The 16,517-nt window shown below is 42.8% G+C and overlaps 1 protein-coding gene across 1 annotated transcript in view; it reads right to left on the bottom strand.

Moving 5' to 3' along the window:
* Nucleotides 1-16,517, bottom strand: part of ATP8A1 (ATPase phospholipid transporting 8A1) — a 541,081-nt gene that overhangs the window by 329,524 nt on the left and 195,040 nt on the right. The gene's annotated exons all lie outside the window — the stretch shown is intronic.

Here is a 16,517-nt window from a genome sequence, read left to right as displayed (position 1 = left end):
GGGAAAAACTATTTGGTCACATAAACCTAACTTAACCTTCACTTCAGTACATATTAGACACGCGTACACTTCATTTGTATTATAATGTACATACTTAAGGACACTTCACCACAGGGTGAAGCAGGTGAGACCGGGAGACAAAGTGATGCGGCATCCACTGAGCGCTTGCCATATTGTTGATTCTCCACCAGCCGGTGACGTGACATTATCGCTTCTACACTGGCAGACAGCCAGACTACTGCACAGGTGTTAAAAAATTTTGCAAGCCTCATTACAGTACTGTCCTTAATAATTTAGAATATAGTTTCTCAAAGTGGTCCCTACCGCCCCCCAGTGGGCGCTGGGAACTTTCAGGGGGGCGCTCGAGAGTCCACGGGCGGTAGGGGGGCGCTTGCCATATTGCCAATGATTTGAAGGGCACTGGCGATTTAGAGGAACAGCGGCGATTTGGAGCGCTCATTGGGCTTCCTGCAGTCTGAACAGGTTACCCGGAGCCATTCGGCAAATTGGCCATCCAATCAACGACCACATTCTTTCCCCTTTCCCATGGTTTTTATGATCACATATTCGCTGATGTCGTGTAGGTATTTTCTTGTCCATACATGCTCACGCAACAAACATGATAGTGTATGACACCAGAGAAATACTATTGGCCGCCAATGCGGCCAATAGTACAACACAAATTTTTGTCACGTGGTGCCATTTCAACCAATCGGCTTGCAAGAATCTTTTTTATGCGGGATATAATATACTCTATTCGTGCTGGACTATTCAACGTGCTTGGTTCAACTTTACAGCCTGGCCTTGCCAGCACAGACATTGGGCAAGGTATGAACAGTCAGTGTTAGCGCTGGTGTTAGTCTTTCGACATTTTGGCGTGTTGATTTCGTTATTCAAAAAAGCTTCACGTCCGGTCGGCTTCAAGATGTCGGCCTCAAAGAAAAACTGTCGTCAGTATTCCGTTGAATACATCAAGTATGGATTCATTCCATCTCCGACGAACAAACAGTTACCGATGTGTTTGTTGTGTGGTATCACGCTGTCCAATGAAGCAATGAAACCATCTCGACTGAGCGAGCACCTGAGTAAAAAGCACAGTGATAAGGCTCGCGCAGAGGTCAGCTATTTCCAATCGCTGAAAGAGAAATTTGAGAAGCGATCCACGGTAACGACGATGTTCAAAACCAGCCAAAAGCTCATGGATAAAGGACTGGAAGCGTCGTATAAGCTGTCATTGCTCATCGCCAGATCTGGAAAACCATATTCAATCGGCGAACAGTTGATCAAACCAGCTGTTGGGGAAGTGATAAAAACCGTTATGGGCCAGGATCCGAATCCAGTTGTCTCGTCGATTGCGCTCAGCAATGATTCCGTGGCCAGGCGGATTGATGAAATGTCATCAGATGTAGAAGATAAGCTGTGTAGTGAGCTGAGAAGCACACACTTCGCCATCCAGCTGGATGAGTCCACTTTGCGTGACAGTGAAGCTCTGTTACTCTGCTACGTTTGCTTCATCCGTGATCAGGAAATGGTGGAAGAAATGTTGTTTGCCCGCTCTCTCCAGACCGATACGAAGGGTTCTTCCATCTTCCAAACGTTGGAGAAGTACTTTACTGATAAGAACATACCGATGGAGAACATTCTCGCTTGCGCGACAGACAGGGCACCAGCGATGGTTGGCCGCCAGCGTGGTATTATTGCGCTTCTGAAGAACCAGGTACCGTCCGTGTTGGCCATTCACTGTGTCGTGCACCGCCAGCATCTTGTAGCAAAAGCTCTCAGCACCAGACTTCATACATCACTCCAAAGAGTAATCAAAGCAGTGAATAAAATCAAGGTGTCGTCTGCATGATCGGCTGTTTCGTCAGCTTTGCCAGGAGAACGATGAGGCATTCGAGCGGCTCTTGTTGCATACCGAAGTTCGATGGTTGTCCAAAGGTGCTTGTTTGACCCGTTTCGATGCCCTCTTCTCAACAGTGGGCGAGTGTCTGTCGGAAATTGATACGGAGCTATTGGAGAAAGTGAATGCGATTCAGCATGATGTGGCTTACCTCACGGACATATTCAGTATACTGAATGATGTCAACAAACAACTCCAGGGTGACCATATGACGCTGATTAAAGCAAAGAAAGTGATCGGCGCGTTCGTAACCAAGGCGACTCTGCACAGGGAAACCCTCGGCCGCAGAGATATGAACCACTTTCCCCAGTTGGCAAAGGAAACTGCTGTTTCTGATGAACAGCTGCTCATTTATTGCAATCACCTTGAGAAGATTCGTGGAGATATGGAGCAGCGTTTCAGAGACATGCTAGAACTGTCGGTGCCAGCATGGGTGATCAACCCATTCAAATGTGACATTCAAGATATGAAGCGCGAATTACAAGACGAAATTATCAACCTCCACAATGACGATGAGGCGAAGGCAAGATTCTCACAGCATGAATACGGCAAATTCTGGATTCTGGAGCGGGGCGAATACCCCGCAATGTGGACAGAGGCAGAACTGCTGCTGATGGCGTTCCCCACATCATACCTCGTTGAAAGAGGGTTCAGCGCCGTGATGGTGCTGCTGACCAAGTATCAAAACCGCCTTGACATTACCAAGAGTGGCGATCTGCGTCTCTACCTCACTGAGATGGAGCCAGACGTTCGTAATCTTGCAGTGAGTCACCAGGCCCACCCTTCACACTAACGGTATTTGGGCCTGTGATAACAGATTCCCAGTTTGCCTCACCTGGACCTGTTCTGCTGAAACATTGTAGGTCGTGCAAAATAAAATAAAAAGTAAAGTAAAATAAAGTAAAATATTATAATTCAGAAAATATTTGGCTTCTGTTATTTTTGCTTCCTATCTACATAAATTCTGGGTGTCCGACCACAAACGATAGGACAAGGGGGGCATTGGGCCGGTCCAAGAGGGCAGAAGGGAGCGGTAGTCCAAAAAAGTTTGAGAACCACTGATTTAGAACGACGTTCACAGCGTGCGTATAACTGGCACTTACCTCCGCAAATAAAATGTCTTTTTAACAGGACATAAGTAAGGCTTGTGGTAGAGCTGAATACACAGTAAATACATAGAGACAAATACACGAGACGCAACACACAACTATTAGACGAGACAAACACAGCCGCCGAGCTTGGGGGAAGTAATCACTTCCTGGGGCACTCTGGAATACCAGCAACATCATAGCAATGACATCGTTTTTCACTCCACACTCAGCTTGCAGTGCAAACACAGATTCTTCTCTGGCTAAGGCAAAGGCTCGAGCAGTAACAACTGAGGAAAGAAAAGTGTATTTGAAGTGGTATTGCTCTTTCAACACCAGCTGGAAGATGCACAAAAAGGTGAAGAGATGACTTTTTCTGGAAATCTTTTGTCTGGCGTGGACGGTGAGGAGAAAATCAAGCACACTCTTTGCCAGGTTTCCTTCACTGTTCGATACGCTGGTTCGAATTATGGGAGGACGCATTTCAAAAGTAATGACAATGTCACAAATTTGTCGTCAACATTCCACAAACAAGCAAAACTGAACAGGTTTGGATGAGGAAAGAGCCGGATGGCAAGGAGAGCGAGGTAGAAGATAAGAGAAACAACAGCTTCAGGTTATATGTGCAGCATCATTCTTTGTATAGTTTGTTGCTGAGCATGACATTGTTCCGTACAGACGACCACTTCATGCAACGAGCTAAAAGCATTGTCACGTTGGAGGCTCGCGAACGTGATATGCCTCAGTGCCAGGACATTGGGTCTCACAAACAGCCAAAAACTTTAATGTCAAACTGTGTTCAATCACCAATTCTTATCACAACTTACTGTTCCCAAAGTTATCCCGATTAAGCAGAATTTAGGTGGTGAAATGCACACACATGTGAAGTGAAATAATGTGTTCATGCCAGAGTGAAAAAAAAATTAGATTTTATCAATTCAAATCCAATATGAATGTGTTCACCGTCAAGGGAAGTGAAGTTCAGTGAGCGTTTCATCAGAGAAAAATAAGAGGGACGGCTAAACCTCGCTTCCCATGGTGGTTCATACTCTCTTTTTGGCTTTAAGTCGACAAAATCAATCGATCAATTTGTCTACTGACCAACCAGCTTTCAAGACTCGTATTCTATTCCATCTACTATATAAGAGAGATGTTGGTCTCTGTGTGTCGCCATTTTTCTCAGAGATGGCTGAACGGATCTTCGTCAAACTTTCGGAGGTTCATCATTGAGTGCCTGGGAGTGTTTTAGGCAAAAAAGAAAGAAAAAAAATTGAAAAAAAAAGATCGGTTTTTTTGTTAAAAATAAATAAATCGCTCGATAGTGCCGAAGCTTTTTAAAATGAATGATAGTTATATACAAGTACACATTCGCACAAATAAATACAAAACAATCACCAGACATTTGAAAACAAATAAATCAAACAATTCCGGAAGTGTACGAAGTTGGTAGTACGGCTTCTTCTTCTTCCTGATCGGCATCACACTTAACGCAGAAACGGGATGAACGCCACATTCACCAGCATATCTTTAACGAAAAGGTGATGAACCCCCTCCTCCACTTCCTCTCCTGCCTCCCCCCTCCCCCACACCTCCCCCCTCCCCTCCCCTTCTGCCTTCACCCCCTCCCCCTCCTGTCCCCCCTCTCCACCTCCCCTCCCCCGCCTGGCAACGCCAGGTACTTCTGCTTGTCTCTTTTATAGGGAAAGTTTGCTCATTCGCCATAATTACAGCCACTTAGATCCAAGTGGCAGAATGGTGACATAACACGAGATCGAGAAAAGGTTAATCAGTGAATGCTAAATAACGTTTTGTTCCCCTTCTTCATCTCTAGAAACAAAGTATTGCGTCCATGAAGGAAATGTGATAATTTCTACAATACCCACAGAGCAAGACCCACCCAGTCCTGGGGATTAGTCGTTGCAAGTGCCTATCTGCGAGAGCAGACAGGTAAGACAATGGATGAAATCAACAGAACATTGACAGAGGTATGCTAATCACCGTGGAAACCAAGGAGAAGATGACATTTTGGGCATTAACCTTTGTCAGAGCAAATGAAGATCAACGCGAGAAACTTCAACTTCTTATTGCTTCCCACAGCAGTTGTAATACTTGTTGATTTCATCCATTATTCAGCCTTTATCCAGACCAGATCAAAATATGCGTGGGAGGTACCTTGGGAATAAGGTTTTTTTTCTGTTAACATGGTTTTTCCTAACCCCTAGGGTGGGGGGTACATGGACATACCCGGGAAGTTAAGTTGTGGGGGGGGGGGGGGGGGGTGCATGTAAACCCTACTCAGCCCACGGACTAATACACAGAGAGACAGACATGCGGCGGGACAGACATGCGGCGGGACAGACATGCGGCGGGACACACATGCGGCGGGACACACATGCGGCGGGACAGACATGCGGCGGGACAGACATGCGGCGGGACAGACATATAGGGAGCGAGACAGACAGAGAGGGAGTGAGACAGACAGAGAGGGAGTGAGACAGACAGAGAGGGAGCAAGACAGACAGAGAGGGAATGAGACAGACAGGGTGAGACAGACACAGAGAGAGTGAGACAGACAGACAGAGAGCGAGACAGACAAACAGAAAGAAACGAAGACAGACAGAGATACCAAGGACAGACAGAGACAGCCAGAGACAGACAAACTGTAAGAAACCAAGACAGACAGAGATACCGTAGCAAGACAGACAGACAGACAGAGAGACAGAAAGACAGAAAGCAAGACAGAGAAACAATGAGACAGACAAACAGTGAGACAGACAAAAAGTGAGACAGACAAACAGTGAGACAGACAAACAGTGAGACAGACAAACAGTGAGACAGACAAACAGTGAGACAGACAAACAGTGAGACAGACAAACAGTGAGACAGACAAACAGTGAGACAGACAAACAGTGAGACAGACAAACAGTGAGACAGACAAACAGTGAGAGAGACAAACAGTGAGACAGACAAACAGTGAGACAGACAAACAGTGAGACAGACAAACAGTGAGACAGACAAACAGTGAGACAGACAAACAGTGAGACAGACAAACAGTGAGACAGACAAACAGTGAGACAGACAAACAGTGAGACAACCAAACAGTGAGACAGACAAACAGTGAGACAGACAAACAGTGAGACAGACAAACAGTGAGACAGACAAACAGTGAGACAGACAAACGGCGAGACAGACAAACAGAGACAGACAAACAGAGACAGACAAACAGAGAGACAAACAAACAGCGAGACAGACAAATAGTGAAAGAGACAGAGACAGAGAAATTTAAGAAAACAATTACATCAATTCCTCCACAAACCACACACTTTAGCATGAGCACTGACTCAGGTGTGGAATGCCACATCCCACAGACATTCCTCAAACGTCAGGCCAAGGAAGCAAAACTGCAGGTGGAAAAATCAGATACTGAAAAACATTCATGTCTTCATGGCTGCTTTATATCTGGAGTCCTTCACCGAAAATGCAATGACATAATTACAGCACCTACGCTTTGCTGTAGCAATCGTGATCACAGAAACTTTTCCTTTAGAAATGCAGTTTATAATCGCATTTGATAACTCTGTACAAGAAACGGCATGGAACATTCTACGTTTTGCATTCACACGTTCCAGCTGTACATTTTACACTGTAGCATCCACAACTTCAAGTTCGCTTTCACAAAAAGAAACAGTGACCAGTAAGTCCACACAAAAAGTTAATCTCTGACAAAGACAAAACGATAGCTGTTAAAGAAACAAGTCGATTAATCCATATGTAATTAATTCATGTTCACAACAATTTCAGTTTTTTTAACTGAACAACCACTTTTGTTGTATTTTGCTGTTTACATGTTGAGGCACCGACCCGATGGAGGATGGATGACAGGTTCTCCATTTTATCAGGAATCAAATGTGGAATAGTTAACAAGCAAGTGATCAAATTAATTACATGACCCGTTTCCAAACCTCACCGTTTTTAATACGTTCCTGTCTCATCGAAATGAGATCTAAATTCCGGTTTAGTGGTCTCATCTAAACTAACGGCCCATGATGCTTGGAACCCAGGTTCACATCGCATGTACAATTTGTCCATTGTCTGCCAATGTAATTGCAAATCACATTAAAGCACAATGATGTCTACTAATAATGATGTCTACTAATAATGATGTCTACTAATAATGATGTCTACTAATAATGATGTCTACTAATAATGATGTCTACTAATAATGATGTCTACTAATAATGATGTCTACTAATAATGATGTCTACTAATAATGATGTCTACTAATAATGATGTCTACTAATAATGATGTCTACTAATAATGATGTCTACTAATAATGATGTCTACTAATAATGATGTCTACTAATAATGATGTCTACTAATAATGATGTCTACTAATAATGATGTCTACCAATAATGATGTCGACTAATAATGATGTCTACTAATAATGATGTCTACTAATAATGATGTCTACTAATAATGATGTCTACTAATAATGATGTCTACTAATAATGATGTCTACTAATAATGATGTCTACTAATAATGATGTCTACTAATAATGATGTCTACTAATAATGATGTCTACTAATAATGATGTCTACTAATAATGATGTCTACTAATAATGATGTCTACCAATAATGATGTCTACCAATAATGATGTCGACTAATAATGATGTCTACCAATAATGATGTCTACTAATAATGATGTCTACCAATAATGATGTCGACTAATAATGATGTCTACTAATAATGATGTCTACTAATAATGATGTCTACTAATAATGATGTCTACTAATAATGATGTCTACTAATAATGATGTCTACTAATAATGATGTCTACTAATAATGATGTCTACTAATATTGATGTCTACTAATAATGATGTCTACTAATAATGATGTCTACTAATAATGATGTCTACCAATAATGATGTCGACTAATAATGATGTCGACCAATAATGATGTCTACTAATAATGATGTCTACCAAAAATGATGTCGACTAATAATGATGTCTACTAATAATGATGTCTACTAATAATGATGTCTACCAATAATGATGTCGACTAATAATGATGTCTACCAATAATGATGTCGACTAATAATGATGTCTACCAATAATGATGTCGACTAATAATGATGTCTACCAATAATGATGTCTACTAATAATGATGTCTACCAATAATGATGTCGACTAATAATGATGTCTACTAATAATGATGTCTACTAATAATGATGTCTACCAATAATGATGTCGACTAATAATGATGTCGACCAATAATGATGTTGACTAATAATGATGTCTACCAATAATGATGTCTACTAATAATGATGTCTACCAATAATGATGTCGACTAATAATGATGTCTACTAATAATGATGTCTACTAATAATGATGTCTACTAATAATGATGTCTACTTATAATGATGTCTACTAATAATGATGTCTACTAATAATGATGTCTACTAATAATGATGTCTACTAATAATGATGTCTACTAATAATGATGTCTACTAATAATGATGTCTACTAATAATGATGTCTACTAATAATGATGTCTACTAATAATGATGTCGACTAATAATGATGTCTACTAATAATGATGTCTACTAATAATGATGTCTACTAATAATGATGTCTACTAATAATGATGTCCACTAATGCCATTGTCGTACATGCACTTTTTGTACAAGTTCCACCAAGAAGAATAAATCAATATAATAATAATAATAATAATAATAATTATAATAATAATCAGAATAATAATTAATCAGAATAATAAAATATCAATACACAAAATATTGCCAATAGTGCACAATTTGCAAAAATCAGCATGAAAAATATCAACCTTGGGGTCGGCGGTTAAACATCTTGATGAAATACTTGTCAACATGCCTTGGGTTCTTATCTGACCATGAATTTCCAAAATGAGATTTCCACAAAAACTGAGCCAGTGCTTTCTGGGAACGGTGAAAATATAGCAAACCCTCAAGCTTTTCAGAATTTCTGCGAAATGTTTTCTTGCACCAGCTCAGTCGTGGTAAGAACCAAAATAAAACGAAAAGCATAAACAAAGCAATAGATCATTGGAAAGATTCCACTTTTGCAATATCTTGACTTTAACCATGTTTCCAAATTTATGTGAAAAGTCAAGGCTTAAACAATGAAATTCATTCCAAGAAAGCAAAGCTTAATGGGCACAAGGGAGACAATACTACATGTCGTAGGTAATTTGGGAGAAAATAAATAAAGGAAAGTGAGCTATTAACCAACTAGAACAGCACTCGGTAGAGCGCATACCTCCGCCAGGCTGAGCAGTTTGTTTTGTATCCCACTGATAGGCCGGATCTGGATTCAGACCTGAACCAAAATATAATCGACTTGTTCTTGTCACCGAACCAACGCGTCCATCAAGTTTTGTCCGAATCCATCCACAACCTTTTGAGATATCGTGCTATATATTTTTACGTTTGTGAGGGGGTAGACAATGGAATACCTTAGGGCTAGGTAGGATTGTATAGGATAGTGCAGGATAGTGTGCTCCAAATGTTGCAATGAAGAAGAAGAACCCCCTGTACCGAAGTCCGGACCCGTTAGACCGGATGTCGTGTAAGAGTGCATCTTTGTCCCCATGATGAGGGGTGGGGTTACGTTAATTAGGTAGGGATCAAGGGTAAATTCACTGTATGTAAATCGCCTGTGTTTTTTTCCCCTTTGTTCGTCATAACTCATAACACACACAGGTGACAGTGAGGGAGGCATTAAAAGAGAGGCTGAGTAGGGTAGAGGATGATGTGGTTGAGCTTGAAAGTGGTTGAATGTCAATGAAAGATAGTCTGTTGGGAGCCGTTGGTGAGGTATCTGGATGGACAAAAGGACCACCGAGGCACTCGGAAACATGGTGGTGGGATGGTGAAGTTGGAAAGAAGATTGAGAAGAGGAAGAAGATCAAGGAGTGGCAGAAGGCGAAGGGTATGGGGGCAGAAAAGGCAGGGCATGAAAGTTATAAGGCAGCCAAGAAGGCTGCAAAGAAAGAGGTAGCAAAGGCGCAGGAGGCATGTAGGAAAATGTTCGGAGAACGCTTGGATTTGGAAGAGGGTCAGAGAGTGGTATTCAGGATTGCAAAGCAGATAGCGAAAGAGAGGTGTGATGTGAGGAGGGTGAGTTGCTTGAAGGATGAAGTGGGACAAATCGTTGTGGACCCAGATGGAATTAAAGGAAGATGGAAGAGATATATGGAAATACTGTTGAATGCAGAGAATGAATGGGATGGCAACATCGAGAGTAACCCAGTTTTAGGACCGGCAGAGATGATAACCAAGAAGGAAGCTGAGGAAGCGATAAAAGCAATGAAGAGTAGAAAAGCGGGAGTGCCGACGGGAGTTGTGGGAGATATGTTGAAGGTAGCAGGAAGTTGGGGTGTGAAGAGAATGACAGAGATCTGCAATCTGGGGGTGAAAGAAGGCCGCATTCCAGTGGTTTGGGAACTGAGTACCCTCGTCTCTCTATACAAGGGGAAAGGTGACCCTCTGGACTGTGGCTCGTATTGAGCGATAAAGTTATTGGAGCATGGAATGAAGATATTGGAAAGGGCGTTGGAGAGGAGGATAAGGAAGAAAGTGAAGATTGACGAAATGCAGTTTGGATTTATGCCAGGAAGAGGAACGACAGACGTGCTTTTTATTGTGAGGCAGATGCAGGAGAAGTACATGGAGAAGAGGAAGAAGTTGTTTCTTGGGTTTGTTGATCTGGAGAAAGCATTCGATAGGGTTCCACGTGAAGTAGTGATATGGGCATTGAGGAAGTTAGGAGTGGAGGAATGGTTGATCAGAGTAGTGATGGCAATGTACAAAAGAGTTCGCACAGCTGTAAGGACGAAGGACGGGAACAGTGGTGAGTTTGAGGTGAAGGTGGGAGTGCATCAGGGGTCGGTACTAAGCCCACTACTATTTGTAGCTGTGGTGGAGGTGCTGGCTCGGAACGTAAAGGAGGGTTTACCGTGTGAGTTGTTGTATGCAGATGATCTGGTGTTGATTGCAGAAATTATGGATGGACTGAAGGAGAAGATGAACAATTGGAAGGAATGTATGGAGACAAAAGGTCTGAAGGTGAATATCGGAAAAACGAAGGTGATGGCAAGTGGCAAAGCATGTGGTGAGGTGGAAATAACTGGAAAGTGGCCGTGTCCTGTGTGCAGGAAGGGTGTCGAAGTGAATTCCATTCAATGTACAATGTGCGCTGAGTGGGTTCATCAAAAATGTAGTGGTTTGAGAGGGTCATTAACCAGTGTGGCAGCTACATTCAAGTGTAAGGTGTGCACAGAGGGAGCTGCAGATGGAGGAAATGTTGAGTTGGATCTTGGAGACGGCGTGAAGCTGGAAGGTGTGAAAACATTTTGTTACCTAGGAGACATGCTGACTGGAGAAGGTGGATCAGACTCGGCAACAGTTGCTCGAGTGAGATGTGCATGGAAGAAGTTTAGGGAACTGAGTGGCGTGCTGACGAGGAGGGGAGTGTCATTGAAGCTGAAGGGAAAGGTGTATGCTAAATGTGTGAGAAGTGTTATGACTTATGGGAGCGAGACATGGGTAATGAACGTAGAGCAGCAATGAAGGCTGGAAAGGGTGGAAATGCGAATGGTTCGGTGGATGTGTGGAGTATCGTTGAGAGAGAGGAAGACAAATGATGAATTGCAAAATATGATGGGAATAGAGCCTGTGATGGATGCTGTGAAGAGAAACAGTTTGAGATGGTTTGGTCATGTGTTGAGGAAGGGTGAAAGTGATTGGTTGAGAAGAGTGATGGAAATGATTGTAGAAGGAAGTAGAGGACGGGGAAGACCGAGAAAGACTTGGCTGAAGATGGTCGAAGAAGAAATGCGGGCAAGGGCGTTAACAAGGGGAGATGCAGAAAATAGGGCAAAATTGAGAAGATTGTCATGAGGACCGCAAGGCTAACCCCCGCTCTTGCAGGGAAGGTGGCTTAAAAATGCCTGTTGTTGTTGTTGTTGTTCGTTATAACACACGCCACACCTGCCATGCACTCCACACCTAAAATAAACACGAAATAAAAGTAGCAGGAAACAGGACATTGAGGACCAGCAATGATACCACTGACCGGGTCATCATAAAGGCCGGCAAGTGGCCATGAGGCCATGCCCCGAGGAACGATTGGCCATAGAGCGAGGAGATGGATTCGCTGATTGGAGCACGTGCGTACGTCCTGGATGACGTAAGAGCCTGGGTGTGAAAGCTTATAGACTCGAGGAACTGTGTCCTGGCATTTTCTGTCTCTTGAGCCAGGGACATTGATCGTGTGCAGTCAGCATTTTCTTTCTTCCACTTGCATTGGGGCAGTCATCACAAGCAGTCAAAGTTATACTCTGTGGTCCTGGCTTTAGTGATGGGCAGACGCATCCACGCAATTCATTTTCTTTGTTTGGTCCGGGCGATCAGTTTGAGCGGCCGCATTGTCCTTTCATTGGCTCGTTAGTGCTGGCTGCGCGGCAACTGGGTGCGCTGAGAGACCGCGTTGCTGTGTGAAGCAGACGACGAAGAAAAGCGTGGCCTGCTCGCTTCGTGCTTGGCAGCTGGAGTGAACGAGCTGCGCGCCCAGTCCTGTTTCCCACGCATGGACTTCGCGCCGGGGCCTGTTTCCTGCACACGGACTTTGCGCCGGGGCCTGTTTCCCACGCACGGACGCGAGGACCTGTTAGAGGACCGACAGGGTTCAAGAGCCGCTCAAAGACGAGTACACTACATTTTACTTTCGTTTATTTTATCATCCCCTTGTGTGTATACGAGTCTGTGTGGGGGTGCTCCATTTAGGAAACTTGGTTTGATTGTGCATTTCTTTGTTTCCTGGCATTTATTTTATTAAACCTGTTTATTGTTGCATTCAAAATCCATGTTGGTTTGAGTTGATTACCAGGGTCGAAGACGTCTAGTGGGATCCGTACAGGTAAGAGCTTCGCTGCCCTTCGCTGCCCTCCTCCCCCACACATATCAACACTGCCATAGTTGACTGAACGCCTCGGAGTGTAAAGCTCGATCGGCTACCCATTACCTTAAAGGATCTAAATCCCCGGGAACACGACAATATTGTTTTCGGCCCTATCTCTCAATGGTGAAAAATCACTAAAATTCTCGCATCCATATCCGACTCTTCACTAACATCTAATCATTTTGTCCTTGTCACACACCCAACCTGTCCACCAAATTTTGTCCAAATGGATCCACAAATTTTTGAGACATCACAAACAAACAGACAGGGGTGCAAAACATAACCTCCGTCCATATTCGGTGGCAGAGGTAATAAAGCAGTTTGGTGCAAGTGTACTGTGTGTGGTGTAACAAATTAAATTTCATCTTTCCTTTTCTTAGATTTATCAGAGGGCATACACACTCCTTCTATCGCCAGCACCCTGGACAAATTACAAATTCCCTAATCAGCAGAGATTTCAGCAGAGAATCATGCCCTAATCAGCAGAGAGCATTGCATCAGTGGCACAGCCATGGCGTCAGCCAATGATGCTACCCCGCAGCCTTGCACTACATACGAACGACGATGACAAATTCAGGTAGAGGTTTGTAGATCAGCAGAACGGCAGGAAGCCATGGGACAACATACAAAATGTGGGAAGGAAAAACCAGTGGCATTACAAATGGATGCATGCCAGCACATATAGGGCAACATAAAAAGGGTGAGAAAAGAGCGCAGTAGTGGAAATGGGAGAGACCGTTCCGTGGTGGTGCAAAGCAGGCTTGAAATGCAGTAAGGAAAAGCTCAAGACGACAGTTCAACAAGCGTGAAAAGAGGGGGATGAATGAATAGAGGTGAGCATTGAATGTACAGAGTGGCCACAAAGTCCCTTTGCATAATAGAGTGTCCTCTTTCACTTATTTGTTTTCCAGGTACGGCTTCAGCATGACGGACACCAGTGAGTACACGAAATTCAGTGGACGATGGATTGGACGTGGATCTGGGATAGTGTGGCCTCCTCAAAGTCCGGACTTAACAACATGTGACAACTCACTTTGGGGCATTGGAAAAGAGGAAATTTCTCCTCTCCGCCTCACAAAAGTTGAAGACCTCAAAACAGGGGCTGCTTTTATGACCTCCAACCCTCAACATGGAAGAAGATGTCCAGAAGAACAGGGAGAAAAATTCAAATTTGTGCGGAGAATGGAGGGGAGCATACAGATAAATTCTAACTAAATTCTAACTGCGTGCATATGAACTTTGTGGCCATTCTGTGGACTTGGAGAGTGTTACAAGGAAATCGACTTGGAGGGGCAGGGGCTAGGCAGAAATGTAAGGACGAGAAGGAAAAAAAAAGCAGAATTGAGCTCGGACTAAAACTCCAAAAATCTCAAGGCCACCAACTTGCCAACATTGAGCATGAAGCAGACCAAGAGACTCATTATTATCATTACATTCTGCCTGATGTGAGATTCCAAATATATAGAGGTCTTTAAAATTTGAGGACCTCAAGTGTGGAAAGATAGGAAGCTGGAAGCTGCACCACCAGCCCACAGTGAGGAGCCATATTTTATGACATTCTGGATAAAGACCACATGTCGTTATTTATTTATTTATTTATTTTGAAATCGCCATAAACAAGGCTGAAAGCCACTAAACGTGAAGGGCTACAGAGAAAAAAAAGAAGAGAAAAAACTGCCAATGATCAGCTGAGAGTGGAAGAGGAAGGATTGACTCTGCGGTGAATTTTCAGGTATTCCTTGTCAAGTAATAACAGCGTAATGTGCTGGCTTTGCACGTTAGCTTTGAGAAATAAACTGCCAAACAGATTATACAGTCGTAGCCAAAAATATTAGCACCCTTGCACTTTTTATGCCTCCGCCCCCGAAGGTGGCCAGAGGCATTATGTTTTCGGGTTGACCATCCGTCCGTCCATCCGTGCTACACCTCGTTTTTCTCAGCAACCACATGTCCAACTGAGACTAAACTTTCAGGGAAGGAGTGACACCGATGCAGAAGGCTTTTGTGATGATTGTGACATCATAAGCAACGTGGTATAGCAGCCATCCTGGATTAAACGCAAATAATTCAAAAAATATTTCTCGGAAACCGCTGAATGGAAATTTTTTAAACTTGGCTTATTGTCAATTTTTTCAGCTTTTTTTGTTTTGTTCCACTGCAAACCAAAGAAACACACATGTGGATACCAAAATATATTTTTAATTTCAACAATTTTCTGGAAGAAATGGTGCATTATTTGAAAAAAGTGCAAGGGTGCCAATATTTTTGGCCAAGACTGCAGCTAGTAGTGAGGCCCAGAAGTTCCAGAGACGATGAATCTCCTGGACTCGAGGCTTGGGGGAACTTTGGCATATTATAACCACGGAAATAGTAGAACAAATTTGTGCTCGTCCATAGAAATTATGTGGTGCTTCCAGTGCCAATATGTAGATTGTTGTTGTTGGTGGTGTTATTCTAGGGCTCTCTTGTCATGGGGGATGATTTCAGGCTAAATAAAATGCATAACTACAGCAACGTCGATGGCATACACCATTGCAAATTAGCACGCTTCCCACCTAAAGCAAAGTTGAAAGATGACAAAGTTAGACCAAGAATGACCCAAAATAAAAATTTGAGTTAAAAAAATTTTTCCCGTTTTTACCCCTGTGACCCCAAGTCCCCCACCTCCTGGGGCATAAACCGGGAGTCAAATCCAAAAGAATCATTACATATTTCATGCATCTCCCAATTTTGATTTCATGCACAAATTGTCTTTTTAAAAGGTTTTAAAATGTGCCTATCATTGCCTTTGTTGATATTTGACCTTTTGACCCCACCCAAGAGGATGGGCAAAAAAAAAATACTGCTTTTCCATCTTCTTGCCATGTGGTGGTCCTAACTACTAAGTTTGGAAAATTTCTGCCCAACTGTTTAGGAGATAGCATCACAAACAGATAGAAACAAAAACGATGACAATTCATCATCCCTCCCCCCACCCCCCCCCCCCCCCCCCCCCACGTTTTTTTTCAAAAAGCATGGGGATAACTAGAATGGCACCCGGTAGAGTACATACCTCCACCAAGCTGAACAGTTTACATTTTGTATCCCATTGATGGGGAGATCTGCATCTGGACCTGAACCAAAATCTAATCAGCTTGTTCTTGTCACCAACCCAAATCATCCACCAAGTTTTGTCATAACACGTTCACAACTGTTTGAAATATCGTAAAAATATTTGAAATATATACCGTATTACGATTAATTTCAAAGTTGCCTGGAAATTTAGTTTGCAAATAGTATCTGTCAAATCATCTCAGGTCATGAACCCATTCATTTAATCAAATAAGTGTAGCCAACCAGTGGCCATATCATAAACCCAAATAAAAAAATAAAAATAAAAACCAAAAATAAAGCTGACCCAAATAAAGGAAAAACCCAAATAAAGTAAACCCAAACAAATAAAACCCAAATCTATAAAAAAAACCCAAACCCAAATAATAAACCCAAATAAACCCAAATAAAGGAAAAATATTTCCACTGACAGCAAAC

The sequence above is a fragment of the Myxine glutinosa genome, chromosome 4, assembly GCF_964187855.1.
Source record: "Myxine glutinosa chromosome 4, kmMyxGlut1.1, whole genome shotgun sequence".
NCBI lineage: Eukaryota > Metazoa > Chordata > Myxini > Myxiniformes > Myxinidae > Myxine > Myxine glutinosa.
This window is presented reverse-complemented; position numbering and strand designations above follow the sequence as displayed.